This window comes from Ceratotherium simum, chromosome 11 (assembly GCF_057802395.1).
Source record: "Ceratotherium simum simum isolate JZ-2026a chromosome 11, ASM5780239v1, whole genome shotgun sequence".
NCBI lineage: Eukaryota > Metazoa > Chordata > Mammalia > Perissodactyla > Rhinocerotidae > Ceratotherium > Ceratotherium simum.
The window spans coordinates 11,685,379-11,703,106 of NC_141910.1; the positions used below are offsets into that span (position 1 = coordinate 11,685,379).

At 41.0% G+C, this 17,728-nt stretch overlaps 1 protein-coding gene and 1 non-coding gene across 3 annotated transcripts in view; both read left to right on the forward strand.

The window, feature by feature from the left end:
• The window catches only part of TACR1 (tachykinin receptor 1), a 164,055-nt gene that overhangs the window by 55,107 nt on the left and 91,220 nt on the right, over positions 1 to 17,728 (forward strand). The window lies entirely within an intron of this gene.
• LOC147915919 (U6 spliceosomal RNA) lies at positions 15,484 to 15,590 on the forward strand. The gene has a single exon (XR_015553701.1). It is a non-coding gene; the product is annotated as a U6 spliceosomal RNA (small nuclear RNA).

Sequence of the window (17,728 nt, forward strand, 5' to 3'; positions counted from 1 at the left end):
TCTGATCTTTCTAGTGCTTACCTCTCCATCTCACTATTTCCCCCTCCTGAATGAGATGTTAGCATCTTGACTGCGTCTCAAAAAAAACTTACAATTCAGGTTTTTGTTTCCCCCTGCAATGAAGCCTCTCAAATCCCTTATCTTCAGCTCAACAGGAAGGAGATTACTTTGTTACCAGAATATTGAATGCTGATGATTTACTTGTTTATAGATGGGGTAAGAAGGCTCTGAAATATTCGATTTCATATACAATAGTTCCTGATTCTCTGTGGGGGGGACCCGGTGTGGCTGAAGTGCACAGAAGGATGCTGTTTTACACAGCTTCACCAAGAAGGGAGGAAAGGACACCTGAGCCCACGGGTCAGGCAGAGCAAACCAGACCCGTGGTTACACCCTTGTGGCCACAGCGGGGAAGCCAGCAGCATGATTCTTCTTTGCTGCTCTCATTTTAGCAGAAAAATCACAGGCCCTGAAGTCAGGCAGCCTGGACTCAAATCCTGCCAGATCCCTAACTCCAGCCTAATAGGCCTATTCAGACACCCACTCCCGCCCCAATTTCTCACTAGCAATGTGACCTCGGGCAAGCAGCTTCATTGTTTTGTGCCTCAGTTTCCTTATGGGTAAGATATGGACAGTAATACCCTGGTGACAGAGCAGTTTATAGGAAATAAAAGCCATGAAGAGTCCAGCGTGTTGCCAGGACAGCTCCACTTGTTAAACATCCCCTCCTGAACGCTTAAACAAATGTCCATTTTGTTTCCCTTTCCTTTAGAAGGCTAGATTAATACTTTAACTGTTTAGTGCAGGGGTGAGCAAACTACAGCCCATGGGCCAAATCCAGCCAGCCACCTGTTTTTATAAATGAAGTTTCACGGGGACACAGAGGCACACGTTCATTTCCATGTTGTCCGTGGCTGCTTTCACTTTATGACAGCACAGTTGAGTCGTTGCAAGAAAGACCATGTGGCCTGCGAAGTCAAAAAGATTTATTGTTTTGCCCTTTAAGAACAAGTTTGCCCACCCCTGGGTTAGCAGAAGTTGCCCGGGTTTTAGAGAAACAGACTCAAATCCTGGCTCCAGTGTCTATTAAGTGTGAAGCATCGAACAAGAACTAAACTGCCTGAGCCAAAGTCTCCTCGCCTGTCAAATGAGAAGAACATTACCAGCCTCAAAGGGCTGGGTTGAGCATTAAGCAATAGAAAATATATAAACTGTCTTAACGTTGTGTCTGGTTCTTCCTGCTCCTCTTTTAACTGATAAATGTAAATCCAGCTGATGAGTCAGGACCACAGAAGTGGCCAATGAGGACAAAGTTCAGGAGAGGCAGACCCCCCACACTTTGACGTGACCACAGCCCAGCAGAAGTTTGTTTCCCACAGTGTATAGTCGTGTAGTACAGTCCAAGGCTCCCAAGGTCAACTGGGTGACACTCCCACCTGCCTGCGATGGACCTGTTCAAGCACCCCCTCAATTTGAGTCAACAATATGGAGCACCCCTTCATGGGCGAGGGACTGTTCCGGCCCTGTAGTCTATTTCTACTTGAGTAGCAACCACCTTCCTTGGGAAGAAGGCAAGACAAAGCTGGGTAGCTTCAGCCATGGGTAGAAAGCAAAGATTTCAGGGAGCTTGTTCACTCATTGCTCTGCCCAAAATCAAACTGTCTCACAGCACACAGCACCTGGTACATAAGAGATCGTTCAAATAAGTAACTACTGATGCCACCGTCTGTGACTGGGTCATTTCCAGTCCTCTGTCCTTCCTCAGGACCTCCAAACTGGGGAGGACTCTGCATACCCCTTCCAAAGCATGGGATTTGGAATCAGACAGAACTGATGGGCCGGGGTCCCATCTTTACTATTTAATTTCTGCATGTCTGTGAGCCCCAGTTTTCTCACATGTTGTCAAAGGGTAATGTGATGGCGAATATGTTCATCTTTCCCAATACACCTCTATGCTGGTGTTCAGAGTCATTGCCATTTTATTCGAAGCTATTAAGTAATCTTAGCCAGCGCTGGTGATCTAGTGGTTAACATTTGGCACTGTCACTGCCACAACCAGGGTTAGTTTCCTGGTCAAGGAACCACACCATCCATCTGTTGGTTGTGATACTGTGGCAGCTGCCTGTTGCTGTGATGCTGAAAGCTATGCCACTGGTAGTATTTCAAATACCAGCAGGGTCACCATGATGGATAGGTTTCAGCAGAGCTTCCAGACGAAGACAGACTAGGAAGACCTGGCCACCCACTCCCAAAAAAACTGACGACGAAAACTCTGAATAGCAGTAGAGCATTGCCTGATATAGCGCCAGAAGGTGAGAGGATGGAGCAAAAAGACCAGGCAGGGTCTGCTCTGCTGTCACAGAGTCCCTAGGAGTCAGAATCGACTTGATGGCACTAACAACAAAGTTGTCTTAAATGTACAAATGTCCCAAGCAGCACTGGTGAAACACAGCATTGTATACTCAATACTCTGCAGTGTTTTTTTGTTCTGTTTTATTGAGGTCATAATAGTTTATAACATTGTGAAATTTCTGTTGTACATTATTATTTGTCAGTCAGCATATAAATGTGACCCTTTACCCCTTACGTCCATCCCCCAAGCCTCTTCCCCTATGGTAACCACTAATCTGTCCTCTTTGTCCATGTGTTACTTTATCTTCCACATATGAGTGAAATCATACGGTGTTTGTCTTTCTCTGTCTGACTTATTTCACTTAGCGTAATACCATCAAGGTCCATCCACGTTGTTGCGAATGATACGATTTTGTCTTTTTTTTACAGCTGGGTAGTATTCCATTGTATATATATACCACATCTTCTTTATCCATTAATCAGTCAACAGGCACTTGGGTTGCTTCCACATCTTGGCTGTTGTGAATAATGCTGCCATGAACATAGGGGTGCAAAAGCCTCTTTGAATTGTTGATTTCAAGTTCTTTGGATAAATACCCAGCAGTAGGATAGCTGGATCATATGGTATTTCTATTTTTAATTTTTTGAGAAATCTCCACACTGTTTTCCATAGTGGCTGCACTGGTTTGCATTCCCACCAGCAGTGTATGAGGATTCCCTTCTCTCCACATCCTCTCCAACATTTGTTGTTTTTTTGTCTTGGTAATTATAGCCATTCTAACAGGTGTAAGGTGATGTCTCAGTGTAGTTCTGATTTGCATTTCCCTGATGATTAGTGATTTTGAACATCTTTTCATGTGCCTATTGGCCATTGGTATATCTTCTTTGGAAAAATGTCTGTTCAGATCCTCTGTCCATTTTTTGATGGGGTTGTTTGTTTTTTTGCTGTTGAGTTATGTGAGTTCTTTATATATTTTGGAGATTAACTCCTTCTTGGGTATATGATTTGCAAATATTTTCTCCCAGGTGGTGAGTTGTCTTTTCATTTTGTTCCTGGTTTCCTTTGCCTTGCAGAAGCTCTTTAGTCTGATGAAGTCCCATTTGTTTATTTTTTTCTTTTGTTTCCCTTGCCCAAGTAGACGTGGTACTCAAAAAGATCCTTCTAAGACCAATGCCAAAGAGTGCACGACCTGTGTTTTCTTCTAGAAGTTTTATGGTTTCACATCTTACCTTCAAGTCTTTGATCCATTTTGAGTTAATTTTTGTATATGGTGAAAGATAATGGTTTACTTTCATTCTCTTGCATGTGGCTGTCCAGTTTTCCCAGCACCATTTATTGAAGAGACTTTACTTTCTCCATTGTATGTTCTTAGTTCCTTTGTCAAAGATCAGCTGTCCGTAGATGTGTGGTTTTATTTCTGGGCTTTCAATTCTGTTCCATTGATCTATGTGTCTGTTTTTATGCCAGTATCATGCTGTTTTGATTACTATAGCTTTGTAGTATATTTTGAAGTCAGAGATTGTGATGCCTCCAGCTTTGTTCTTTTTCTCAGGGTTGCTTTAGCTATTCAGGGCCTTTTGTTGCCCCATATGTATTTTAGGATTCTTTGTTCTATTTCTGTGAAGAATGTCATTGGGATTCTGATTGGGATTGCATTGAATCTGCAGATTGCTTTAGGTAGTATGGGCATTTTAACTATATTTATTCTTCCAATCCATGTGCATGGAATATCTTTCCATTTCTTTATGTGATCATCAATTTCTTTCAACAATGTCTTATACTTTTCATTGTATGGGGCTTTCACCTCCCTGGTTAAATTTTTTCCTAGATATTTTATTCTTTTTGTTGCAACTATAAATGGGATTATATTCTTGAGTTCTCTTTCTATTAGTTCATTATTAGAGTATAGAAATGCCACTGATATTTGTAAGTTGATTTGTACCCTGTAACTTTGCTGCAGTTGTTGATTATTTCTAATAGTTCTCTGATGGATTCTTTAGGGTTTTCTATATATAGAATCATGTCGCCTGCAAACAGCAAGAGTTTCACTGCCAATTTGGTTACTCTTTATTTCTTTTTCTTGCCTAATTTCTCTGGCCAAAAGCTCTAGTACTATGTTGAATAAGAGTGGCGAGAGTGGGCACACTTGTCTTGTTCCTGTTCTCAGAGGGATGGCTTTCAGTTTTTCCCCATTGAGTATGATATTGGCTTTGGGTTTGTCATATTTGGCCTTTATTATGTTGAGGTACTTTCCTTCTATACCCGTTTTATTCAGAGTTTTTATCATAAATGGATATTGGATCTTGTCAAATGCTTTCTTGACGTCTATTGTGATGATCATGTGGTTTTTATTCCTCATTTTGTTAATGTGGTATATCATGTTGATTGATTTGTGGATGTTGAACCTTCTATACCCATTTATGAGAATTTTTATCATAAATGGATGTTGGATTTTCAAATGCTTTCTCAGCATCTATTGAAATGATCGTGTAGTTTTTATTCCTCATTTTGTTATTGTGGTGTAACACATTGATTGATTTGCAGATGTTGAACCATCCCTGTGTCCCCGGTATAAATCCCACTTGACCATGGTGTATGATCCTTTTGATGTATTGCTGTATTCAGTTTGCCAATATTTTGTTGATGATTTTAGCATCTATATTCATCAACAATATTGCACTGTAGTTTTCCTTCTTTGTGTTTCCTTGTCTGGCTTTGGGATCAGGGTGATGTTGGCCTTGTAAAATGTGTTAGGAAGTGTTCCATCTCCTTCAATTTTTTGGAATAGTTTGAGAAGAAGAGATATTAAATCTTCTTTGAATGTTTGGTAGAATTCTCCAGAGAAGCCATCTGGTCCTGGACTTTTATTTTTTGGGAGGTTTTTGATTACTGTTTCAATCTCTTTACTTGTGATTGTTCTATTCAGATTCTCTATTTCTTCTTGATTCAGTTTTGGGAGGTTGTATGAATCTAAGAATTTATCCATGTCTTCTAGATTGTCCAATTTGTTGGCATATAGTTTTTCATAGTATTCTCTTATAATCTTTTGTATTTCTGGAGTATCCATTGTAATATCTCCTCTTTCATTTCTAATTTTATTTATTTGACCCTTAACTCTTTTTTTCTTAGTGAGTCTGGCTAAGGGTTTGTCAATCTTGTTTATCTTCTCAAGGAACTAGCTCTTAGTTTCATTGACCCTTTCTACTGTTTTTTGGTTTCAATTTCATTTATTTCTGCTCTAATTTTTATTATTTCCCTCTTTCTGCTGACTTTGGGCTTTGTTTGTTCTTCTTTTCCTAATTCCGTTAGGTATAGTTTAAGATTGCTTATTTGAGATTTTTCTTGTTTAGGAATAAGGTGGGCCTGTATTGCTATTAATTTTCCTCTTATGATCTATTTTGATGCACCCCATATGAGTTGGTATGGTGTATTTTCATTTCATTCATCTCCAGATATTTTTTGATTTCTCCTTTAATTTATTGAATGATCCATTGTGTTGTTCAGTAGCGTGTCATTTAGTCTCCACATATTTGTCACTTTCCCAGCTTTTTTCTTGTAGTTGATCTTTATTTTCATAACATTATGGCCAGAAAAGATGCTTGATATGATTTCAACCTTCTTAAATTTATTGAGGATTGCCTTGTTTCCCAACATATGGTTTATCTTTGAGAATGTTCCATGTGCAGTTGAAAAGAATGTGTATTCTCCTGTTTTGGGATGGAATGTTCTTAATATATCTATTATATATCTTAATATATATATTATTATATATCATAATATATCTTAATATATCTATTAAGTCCATCTGGTCTAGTTTTTCATTTAATTCCACTATTTCCTTGTTGACTTTCTGTCTGAATGATCTATCCATTGATGTAAGTGGGGTGTTAAGGTCCCCTACTATTATTGTGTTGTTGTTAATATCTCCTTTTATGTTTGTTAATAGCTGCTTTATGTACTTTGGTGCTCCTCTGTTGGATGCACATATATTTATAAGTATTATATCTTTTTGGTGGAATGTCCCTTTTATCACTGTATACTGCCTTTCTTTGTCTCTCATTGCCTTTTTTATGTTGAAATCTACTTTGTCTGCTATAAGTATGGCAACACTCACTTTCTTTTGTTTGCCGTTAGCTTGGAGTATTGTCTTCCATCCCTTCACTCTGAGCCTGTGTTTCTCTTTAGAGCTGAGATGTGTTTCCTGGAGCCAGCATATTGTTGGGTCTTGTTTTTAATCCATCCTGCCACTATGTGTCTTTTGATTGGAGAATTCAATCCATTTACATTTAGAGTGATTATTGATATACAAGGGCTTAATGCTGCCATTTTATCTCTTGTTTTCCCATTATCCTATATTTCCTTTGTTTCTTGTCCCATGTATTTTGGACTGCCAATTCAGTTTGGTGGTTCTCAATGACGTTTTTCTCAGTTTTCTCTTTATTTATCATTTGTGTCTGTTCTGATTATTTGTTTAGTGGTCACCGTGAGGTTTGTATAAAAAAACTCACAGATGAGATAGTCCATTTTCTGATAGCCTCTTATTTCTTTGGTCTAAGCAGTTTCCATCCCTCTCCCCTTCCCCTTCTAAGTGATTGATTTCACAACTTATTCCATTTTGTGTTGTGCCTTTGTTGTTAAAATGACAAGATTATAGTTATTTTTGATGTTTTCCTTCCCTTTATCTTTAATGTTATAATTAAGTGTTTACTAACCTGTTCTGGTAGAGAGCTGCAATTTTCTGATTTTGTCTGTCCATTTATCTCCTTGCTCAAGGCTTTGTAAACTCTTTCTTTTTTTTTTTTTTTTTGAGATATGAGGACCTTCTTGATCATTTCTTGTAGGGAGTGTCTTGTGGTAATGAACTCCCTCAGCTTTTGTTTATCTGGGAAAATTTTTATTTCTCCATCATATCAGAAGGATATTTTCACTGGATAGAGTATTCTTGGCTGAAAGTTTTTGTCTTTCTGAATTTTTAATAATTTATTCCACTCTCTCCTAGCCTGTGAGGCTTCTGCTGAGAAATCCACTGAAAGCCTGATAGGGGTTCCTTGGTAAGTTATTTTCTTCTGCCTCACTGCCATTAATATTTTCTCTTTGTCATTGACATTTGCCAGTTTTACTACTATTATGCCTTGGAGAAGGTCTTTTTACATTGATGTAATTAGGAGTTCTATTAGCTTCTTTTACTTGTAATTCCAGCTCCTTCCCCAGGTTTGGGAAGTTCTCAGCTATTATTTCTTTGAACAAGCTTTCTGCTCCTTTCTCCCTCTCATCTCCATTGGGAATACCTAGAATCCTGTGTTGTATTTCCTAATTGAGTGGGATATTTCTCAGAGAGTTTCTTCATTTCTTTTTAGTCTTAGTTCTCTCTCCTCCTCCATCTAAAGCATTTCTATATTTCTTTCCTCCAAGTTACTAATTCTGTCCTCCATAATATTAGCTCTGTTATTCAAGGGCTCCAGATTTTTCTTTATCCCATTCATTGTGTTTTTCATCTCCAGCATTTCTGATGGGTTTTTCTTTGTAGTTTCAATCTCTTCTGTGAAGAATTCGTCTGTTCATTCTTTTTATTCCTGATTTCATTCAACTGTCTTTATGAATTTTCTTGTAACTCATTAAGTTTTTTTCTGAGAGCTATTTTGAATTCTATGTCATTTAGATTGTAAATTTCTGTGCCTTCAGGATTGATTTCTGGGTGCTTGTCATTTTCCTTCTGGTCTGGAGTATTAATATACCTCCTCATATTATTTAATGGGGTGGATTTGTGCCTTCCCATATTGGTAGTATCTGGTCGCAGATTCCACCTGCCGCCACTGGGATGGGGGGGACAGGAGCTGTGTATTCTGAGGCCACCGTGACCCCGGCATCTGTGTCTGTCCTTTGGAATCTATGCTGACAGGACCTGTCTGTGATTGCCTGCTCGCAGCTGCTGCTTTACTAATACTAACATACGCGCAGGTGCTCTAGTGGGGTTCCCTTGCTCTGGCTGACTGGACGAGCCAGTGCACTGGGTGGGGTGCGGGGTGCATTCTTTCGCATGCATGATCCCAAGGGTGTTCTCTCTCTGCCCTCACTATCTGCCCTCCTGGGGTGCTGGCTTGATGAAGTCACCCCTGCAGTAGCTTAGCCTCCTCTGTGTGGAGGCAATTCGGAGAGTGAAGGCATTCCCATGGAGAACTGCCCCTCCCCCCTCTCCTCTGAGCTGTGCACAGTCCCATGCCCCAGGTCACTGCTGTGGAGGGAGAGGAGATCCCCTTACATCCTTCCACTTCCTCCCAGAGGGTCCAGCACCTCCACCTTCAGATGTATGGCTGCATGGATCTGTCAGACATCTATTGTGTTGTGTGAATGCCGTCTGATGGTTTATGAATGTTCTTTTCATTGTGTCTTAGAGAAGAGAGTCTAAGGGAAGAGCTCACTCCACCAGGATGCTGACGTCACTCTCCTCTATGCTGTGGTGTTTTATGTCAAAGAGCCCACCATGAACAAACACATTAAAGATCTAGGGATGTGGGACAAGTGGATATATATAGGAAGGACAAAGGCACCCTATCATCTCAAGCATTGGAGGATCCTATGGGCCAAACGTTCTCCATAAGCAGCTGGATCTCTAAGGAATGTTTTTCTCTTGGACCTAGAAGAGGAGGGGAATTGGAGGTGTGACCACTCTACCTAAATAGCTAGGATTCTGTTTATGGAAATTCTATTTTGTAATGCCAATTTTAAATAACTTGTAGGAGTGAACTAAAATAAGCTGTTCTTTCCATTGGAAAATTTGGCCTTTCTATTAAGCTCTGTAAAGACAGGGGACGTGTTGTTTGACATGCTAAGGATGTCAGAGATATGCAAACTGGGAAAGCCAGTGGCCACAGGGAGACCCAGCATCCCCCAAAACACAAGGTGGTCCATGGGGATTGGTATCCAGGCTAAGACTTGAGCTCACCACCTTACAGGGAAGGATAGCAGTCTTACCCCCTTCTATGGGTACAGTTGTACAGCCACCACTTATAATTACTTCACTTGGGTACAAGAGCAGTTGGCTCTTTCAACCCAACAATGCTCCAAATTATAAGCTTTTCATAGCAAAGCTGTATTTCCTCCCATTTCTGTGTGCAGATTCTCAGTCTCTAGCCTGAGGTCATTGTTCTCATGGACCTTACAAAAACAGCAAGAAAGGAGCCCATAAATGCCATTGGCCCTAACGCTTCAGGCTCCAGCAGCTTGAGATCTGGCTTCCAATGTACAGTGAGCCATGTATTAACCACTGCATAATGAGGATCACCAAGCTTCCAGCCTGCAACAGCTGAGTCCTTAATATATACCTTCCCTTTCTCCAATAAGTTAATGCCATATTTTAGGTTCTGTTACTTACAGGTGCTAAATTCTGTTATCAGTTATGATTCGGATCAGCTACAAGTAACTGAGACCTGATTGCTATTCTTAAACACACAAGGGTTTATTCTATTACATAAAATAATCCCAGAGGGAGGCAGGTTGACATTCTAAGGATGCCAGAGTCATGAAAATGTTAGACTTACCTGAAAGCCAGTGGCCACAGAAGGACAAGAATGGTGGCTCTATGAAGCCATCAGACACCTGGGCTCCTTCTGTCTTTCTGCTCCCCCACATGTGGCTTCCATTCTCAGGTCACCTCATGGTCCAAAGTGACTGTTGAGGTTCCAGTCATTGCATGCACATTCTAGGCAGCAAAAAGGATGAAGGGAGAAGGGAGAAAGGTTCTCCCTTATGGAACTCTTATACCTTTTCTACTTACATCTCTTTGGCCAGAATTTGCTTGACTCAAATTAGGGTTTTTTTACTGAGGAAGAAGGGGACAACAGAGCCTGGTTGGGCCACCAGCTGGCTCTGTTCGTGACAGCGATTAGGTGTCATATCCCAGAGGATGGTGAATTGGATATCTGATATAAAAGGGACCATGCTCAGAGAATCTGAGGGGGACACTACTTTCTCAGAAGAAGAGTGGGTGATCATTGGGTACTCAAGAGTAAACAGTTGTAAATGGATGAGATTTGACAGCAAAGACATGTTGATGTTACCAGAATTTGAACGATTTCTATTCCAGGTGTTTTAATAGGCTCCTCCCTCCCCTTCCTGGGCCCCATTCCCATCTGTCATTCCCACGTCATCCCCGAACTTCCCTTAAACATGGAGGCTGAGTAAGGTAGGGATAATGAAGGGGGAAAGCCTTGGGGATGGAGAAGTCATTTTCTGCACATCACTTGATATAAGAAAAACATTTCTACATGTTGACCCCACCGTGTTAAAAAAGCCATAACAAATCTGTTGAATCAAACTGTCCTGCATAATTTCAGATGGGGTACCTGGCTCAGTGACAGGGCTGAAGTAAGATTCCAGAGCCACTTGGAATATAAACCTTCCAGCTCCTTTTAAGGACAGTAGCTCTGGAAGTGGCCCACAGCCATCTTTGTCAGTTGGCCAGTTACTCAGGGGACTTGCAACCACTTAGAGTAAATAGTCCAAAAAAAGAAAAAGAAAGAAAGAAAGAGAACGTTGGGAGGAGAGGCCTCAAAGCCACTGGGTAGCCATGAAACAGAGACAAAGCCATTGAAGCTGTTCAAACAAATGTCTCTAATCTGTTTGAGACACCTGTTGCCTAGGCACAGAAAAGGCCTCGGAATGTCAGAGCCCTTCAAAACGCAATGGGAGAGAGAGTCCTTCCACCATCCCCCATGCCAGGGCATTGTAAAGCTGGGAGTAAATCATTATCTTTTCTGTTTGCAGTTATTATTATCAGTAAAATCACATTTTAATGAATTCTGTTGGCCCTCCAAATTGCTTTATGGTAACAAAGGTTGGTACTAATGAGTTTGTTGTTAGAAATCACTTCTATCTGGGCATGAGATGGAGGCACAGGTGTCTCTCTGTAATGACCATCCATTGCCCCATGCTGGACCCAACTCTGCTCCTCACCATTGCTTCCCCACGACCCTGGCAGGGGTGGAGCCAGGGCTGCCTAGTCTAGAGGGTAAGCTCATTGCTGTGTGGACACAAGAGGACCTGCCCTCTTCCCCCCTTACTCAAGAATGTTCAGATGGCCACATCTAGTGGAGAAGAGCAGGAGACAGAGTCCTTGGGCATCAAGCCATGTTGGTACCAAAGGGTACCAAAGGGTGGCTTAAGTCCTCTCCCATCTGCATCAGCTCTTCTCTCCTATTCTCTGATATAGACAGTTGGTACTTTTTCCATCTTATGTAAAGTTTTGCACAAAAGCATTCAAGATAGCCCTTCCTCATCCCCTCAGCCTGATTTCTTCCCCCAGCCCTTCCAATATAGAATTTCTGAAGTCACCACTGGCTTCGAGCACAACTTGGCCGTAAACTTGACCTTGATTATTCATGCCACTTCTCCGGGCCCTGGTGTCCTCATGTGTCTAGTGAAGGGACTGGACTAAACAACCTCTCCACCTCCTCCCCAATCTTAACAGCCTATGTCATCACTGAGGTCCTGTGTGCCATCAGCGTGCAAGGAACACGGACACGCTCACCAGATTCCTGGTTCAAATTGCTTCTAGGATAGTGAGTTACCATTGACCTAACAATTTCTCCTAACAGACCATATAAATTGGCAATTAGGACATCCTTATCTGTTGAGGTCCCCATCTAAGCCAGGTGCAGGCACCACAGATTCCCTAGATAGTTGGCCAGGCATTCTGCTCTGCCATCACCCACCCCCAGTTGTCTATCATCTTTCTAAAGGTGGGAATGTGGCATAACGCACCTTAATGAGTTGCCTTTCTTCCCGTCTTTCCTGGGCCTGAATGTCTGTTTGGTGAGTCTCCCTAACAGAGCCTCCTGTAACAATCACAAGTCCTTAATTTTTGTCTTATTTGATCCTCATAATAACCACATGAGATGGAAAAGTTAAAGTGCCTGTTATGGATTTGACCATTTCTGACAGGAGTAAGGGGACTTGGGAGAGGCACTGGCTGAGAGGTCCTGTGAGATGGAACAGAGGTGAGGGAAGGGACAGGCCTCACCGGAGCTGGTAGAAGCAGCCCAGCTCCACGTTCAGGACTGAGACTCGCAGCAAAACATACTCGGAACTTACAGGACATCTACGGAAATTGTTCACAATAAGGAAACCAAAAGAGATGATTTGCCAAAAGCCCCCACCAGTCAGGGGCAGAAAAATAAAGGACTAGAATACAGTTCTTTCTGCCTCATTGTCAGAGGAGATTTTGTTTCTGTTGTTCTGCTACACAGTAAGCGCAAATACCTCACATCTTCTGCTGTGGGCTGTATAAGAATGAAGACATGAGGGCAAAGCCCCTTGGAACTCAGATCTGCATCTCCTGAGGGAGCAACCACCACACAGGGCAGGGAGGAAGGCCAGAGAGAGGGCTGCACCAAGGTATCTGGAAGAACAAGGAGGTGGGCTGTGCCCGGTCAGAGGATGGGCCTGGGTCCCTCTCCACACGGCTCATATCTGACAACCCCTGCTCTCCTCACGCACTTCCTTCTTGCTGGGGGAGGTGCTTTTCTCCTGTGCAGTCCCCACATTCACAATCTGTGTGGTTTGTCCTCTGACAATGCCCTGCTAGCTCCTGGTATCACAGCGGCTCTCTGGCGAGCCTCTAACAACTATTCCCAGAATTTACAAGAGCGAGTCCCAGAGATTTACAAAAAAGGCAGTGAAATGGGATGCTGAATGGAAGGGGAGGATTGGATACCCAGGGGAGGGATGGAGGGGACGGGAGAGGTTGAATCAGGCTCCTCCTGCACAGGGAAGCAGGGTCTTGGGGGTCCCCCTGCAGGGAGGCAATTCACGGAGGTAGGTCCGATGTGTAGCTGGAGGAATTTCAGTGTCCCTTTACTGCCTGAGACACCATGTTTCAGCAATTGTCAGTGGAATTCACACATAGGGACTACAGGGATGAATAATACTGCTCTAATTTATTTTTTCCCATGAAATACTATTTAAGTTGTAAATTGAGTAATTCCACCCTTGACAACAGCTATTAAGCTGACGCCACTGCCTCATCGTCCTCTTGCTGTTTGAGTATCTTTGGGCGCCTGGCCCTGGATCCAGCCAGTTGTGCTGATGGCTTAAGCAGTTTAAGCGTCTGATGCCCTGGGTACTCTGATTTAAGCTAGACTGAGCCTCTGAGGAGACACCGTGTTGCCTCTGGGCATGCGCGTTACAAAGACGCACGGGGAGAGTGTGTCTTGTGCATGCTGTGCACGGGTGGCTGTCTGTTCCTGTCTCACGTGTTGTGTCAGGCAGCCATCACTACCCAGTAAATAGTGTCCGTCCTTCTTCACAAGGAGCAAATTGAGAGTCTGAGAAATCACTTCAAGAGAGATTAAGTAGCTGAAAAAAGCAATAAGGGCAAGGGGGAGAGGGAAAAAGGAATGTTCTGTGCTGGGAGCCCCACCGGAGAAGGAAAGCCATAACTCAAGCAGCAGGGGCTGCCATGCCCAGGAATGCAGGCTGAGGAAGCCCTACATCACCAGCAGGATTGTCTGTAAACGCAGGCCTGGGGAGTGTTTACTTTCTGGAAAGTGTGGGCTCTTGCTCTGTGTTTGGCAGCCCTGGTCCCAGTATCCTTCTTATGTTCCCTTGGAGGCTAGCTTTCCCTCTAGGCACTTTCACCAGCAAGGGTCTGCAAGACCATATCCTTCCTCCTTTGACCCTCTAGCCTTCTTTTCCCATCAATATCTGGAGGGAGCAAAGTCAGAGGTCAATGTCTGCATGCTTAGTAAAAGAAGCCATTAAATCAAGTAGCTGGTGGTCACTAAGGGGCTATGTTGTGCCTGCTCAGGTGCCATGGGGATTCAAGAGAATACAAGATGCAGTGCTTGCTGCTTCCTGATAAGCAGCTAATAAAATCTTAGAAGCGAATATAAACAAGCCAGTTCTTTTCAGGTCCACAGACCTTTGTATACGCTATTGCCTCCTCTTAGAAAGTATGGTTCTCCATATTGTGGAGACAATATGTGGCACACAGCTCTCCAAAGATATACACACCAACTCATCCTTCGAGGTCAAATTCAAATATCACCTTCACTGAGAAGTTTCCCTGACCTCCGTGCCCAGGCCAAAATGGCCTCCTGTCTGCTCCAAGCTTCCTGCACATTATAGCTTTCCTGCAGCACACAGAACATTGCATCTTCATTATCATGTAAGTATGTGCCTCTTCCATAAGACAGACTACTCCTTCAAAATATGAATATGCTGGGCTCAGACCTGACACATAGAAGGGGATCAAATAATGCTTAGTGAATGAATAAAAAAGCAAACAGGAAAAAGTCTGAATATACAGATTTGTATGTGCAGAGAAGGGAAAGTTGCACTCATCATGGACAGTGGGTATGCGAGTCCTGGATAGTGCTATAATTATAAGCAAAGCAAAGGGGGGAAAAAAACAAAAATACCATGCAAAGTCTCTGAAGCCAGACTGCCAAGTTCAAACCCAGCCCTGTACTTGGTGGGTGAGTTACTTAAATTCTCTGAGCCTTGATTTGCTCATCTGGGAAATGAGAGTCATAACAGTGGCCTACCTCAAAGAGTTGGTGAAAGATAAGATGAGTTAATACACAGAAAGCACATAGAATGGAGCTTGGCACTTCCCAAGTGCTCAGTGTGTTAGCTAGGCGTTTCTCTTAAGGAATAGAGGTGGGAGAAAGGCTTTCTCTTTATCTTCTCCTATATTGTTTGAATTTTTCCTCCAAATAATTAGATAACGAAAAGAAAAAACAAAAATAAGACAGAAGAACTTCTGCTTCCAGCAAAATGGCAAACTAGATATCCCAATTGATGCTTTGGAATTAATTTAAAAAATCTGGATAAGATACCACCACCACCAAAAAAAAAAAAAAAAAAAAAAAAACTTCTTAAATGCATTAATTATCTGGCAAGAAAGTAAGGAATATTCAGGTCAAAATTTAAATGAAGACAGAATTTTTAAGTATTGGATAGAGCAATGAAGTTAGCTTTTATCTTAAAAGCACTTGACCTTGACTTTGACTCACAGGGTATGAAGACAAGATACAAAGGCTTGGACCTGCTCAAGGTGGGTGTCTAATAGGGGACCTTCTCTTGAAGTTGAGAAGCAAACGGCTTCACCCTCAGTGTAAAAAAGAGCTAGAGTGCTCGCTTCGGCAGCACATATACTAAAATTGGAACGATATAGAGAAGATTAGCATGGCCCCTGCTCAAGGATGACACACAAATTCGTGAAGCGTTCCATATTTTTTGTAATCTATGCAGAAATAGAAGTACAATGATGTACACCTGAAATTTTTACAATGTCATAAACCAACGTTACTGCAATAAACAAAAAATTAAAAAAAAAAAAAGAGCTAGAAATAAATGCCTACCCTACCAGGGATTGCAAGGAAAATTGCCCATCTCCAACCTTGGTGCTGGTGCTGAGTCAATAGAAAAAAAAAAATCTCTCCTGAAAGTTTGCAGCAAAAAAAGGAGTTCTCACATGGGTATGCAGGCCAAATTCATATCAATTGTTTGGTCTAAAAAACCTTACACTGAAATCTAGTTCACAGTGGTCCCAGCCTGGAAGTTCTCCCAAGTTCTTGGCAGAAACTATTGCAAATCTTCTCAGAAGAAACCCGCCTTCCACCAGGCATCAATGAATTCTCACAGACAAAGTTCCAAGGAAAATTGCAAGATATAGTTAAAATAAAACAGACAATGAAACAAATTGTGAGTGAGAACCTACAGAAGCAGACCCACAAAGACTTCAGCTATTGGAGTTAATAGAGACAAAGAATATAAACTATGTTTATTATGTATAAAGTAATTGAAAAGAAGCTTGGAAATATGAAGAGCAAGTGAAAAATATAAAGAATGATCAAGCATGCTGAAAAATAAGCAAATCAAAATTATAAAAATGAAAAATACTAAGAGTTAAAATGTAACTCAGTGGACAACTCTAGTAGTAGATTAGAAATGCTGAAGAGGGAATCAGTGAACTAGAAGACTGATCCAAAAAAATTATCCAGAAAGAGACATGAAAAGATAGCTTTAAGAAACAAAACTACGTTGATAAGTTGTCTCTGTGTTTCTTTTTAATGTTTTACCAAATTTAGATAGTGCATAATTTTAGTCCTTCCCAATTTGATACCCGTCCTTCCTGATACAGAATATAAATTATTTACTAAAAATTAGGAGATCCATCAAAAGATTCTTCCCACAAGTCAAAATATTCTGAAGAGCAATTTAGGAATTTGAAAATTAAATCATGCACCATAGAGCTTTCATTGTCGTTCCTCTGTTGCTTTATAGGGATTAATTTCAATGTCTTTTTGTTTGCCAGATCTGTATTCAAAAATTGCAATTTTCTAAAAGCTTCAGAAGCTAAACTTTTGGGATACTCCATTGAAAAGATTTTCATGATGATTTTCAACTAATTTTAAACAAAATGCAACCAAAACGTAAGAGAACTCAATTACAAAAAGTTCAGTACTATAACTTAGGTTAACTCACAAAGCAATTTGCAAATACTCAAATACTTCTAAAATCCTGTTGAAGTATACTTTTGTATTTATCATTAACTTTATCACCAAAAAATAAATAGTTCAGTTACCCTGTACCTACAAAATTTTTTTAAATTTCAAGAACTTCAGCTTCTATTTCAATTGGTAAAATATCACCACATCTTTGGACACAGTGGCAAATTATGTGTATCACAGTCTGTTCCAAGTACATTTCTATTCCACAGTTTCTTCATTTAGTAAAAATATTATTTTTATCACTTTAGTACCAAAACAAAGCAAAACAATTCATCTTCACTGTTGAAGTTTGAAATGAATTTATAATAGCATTCACAACAACGTCAGTTGTTTCACCTTCCAAAATCTTTGAATCCAAGAAGTGGATTAAAAAAGAATTGAACCATTATTGGAATTAACTAATTTCCTATTTGGAAAATCTGATGACTCATATAAAACTATAATCATTTAGCTATTTGCCAAGTTCTTCTGCTAAGTGAGCCAACATATTAATAGCTATCACTTGAACTTTTGTACATGGACAGGAAAAATTGGAACTGAAAATGAGTGAAATTAATTTAGAACAGTCATTTAATCTAAATGAAAAGTCGTGCTTCACAGAACGATGGGCAAATGCACCATATTCACTGCATTGTTATATCAACCTCTTTGGGCACAGTAGTCTTACAATAACTAATTACCAACTTTTTGGCGTAGATGCTACTGCTTCTTCAGCAGATTTGTGTCTTCTGGTTTACACGTGTTCAGTGATAACACTTTGGCCCCACAGAAGGCAAATGTCTAAAATCCCTTTGTGCAGATTACACATTCCTCATCGACTTTCATGAAAAACAGAAATCTAGTCCTTAATTTTTCATTGAAC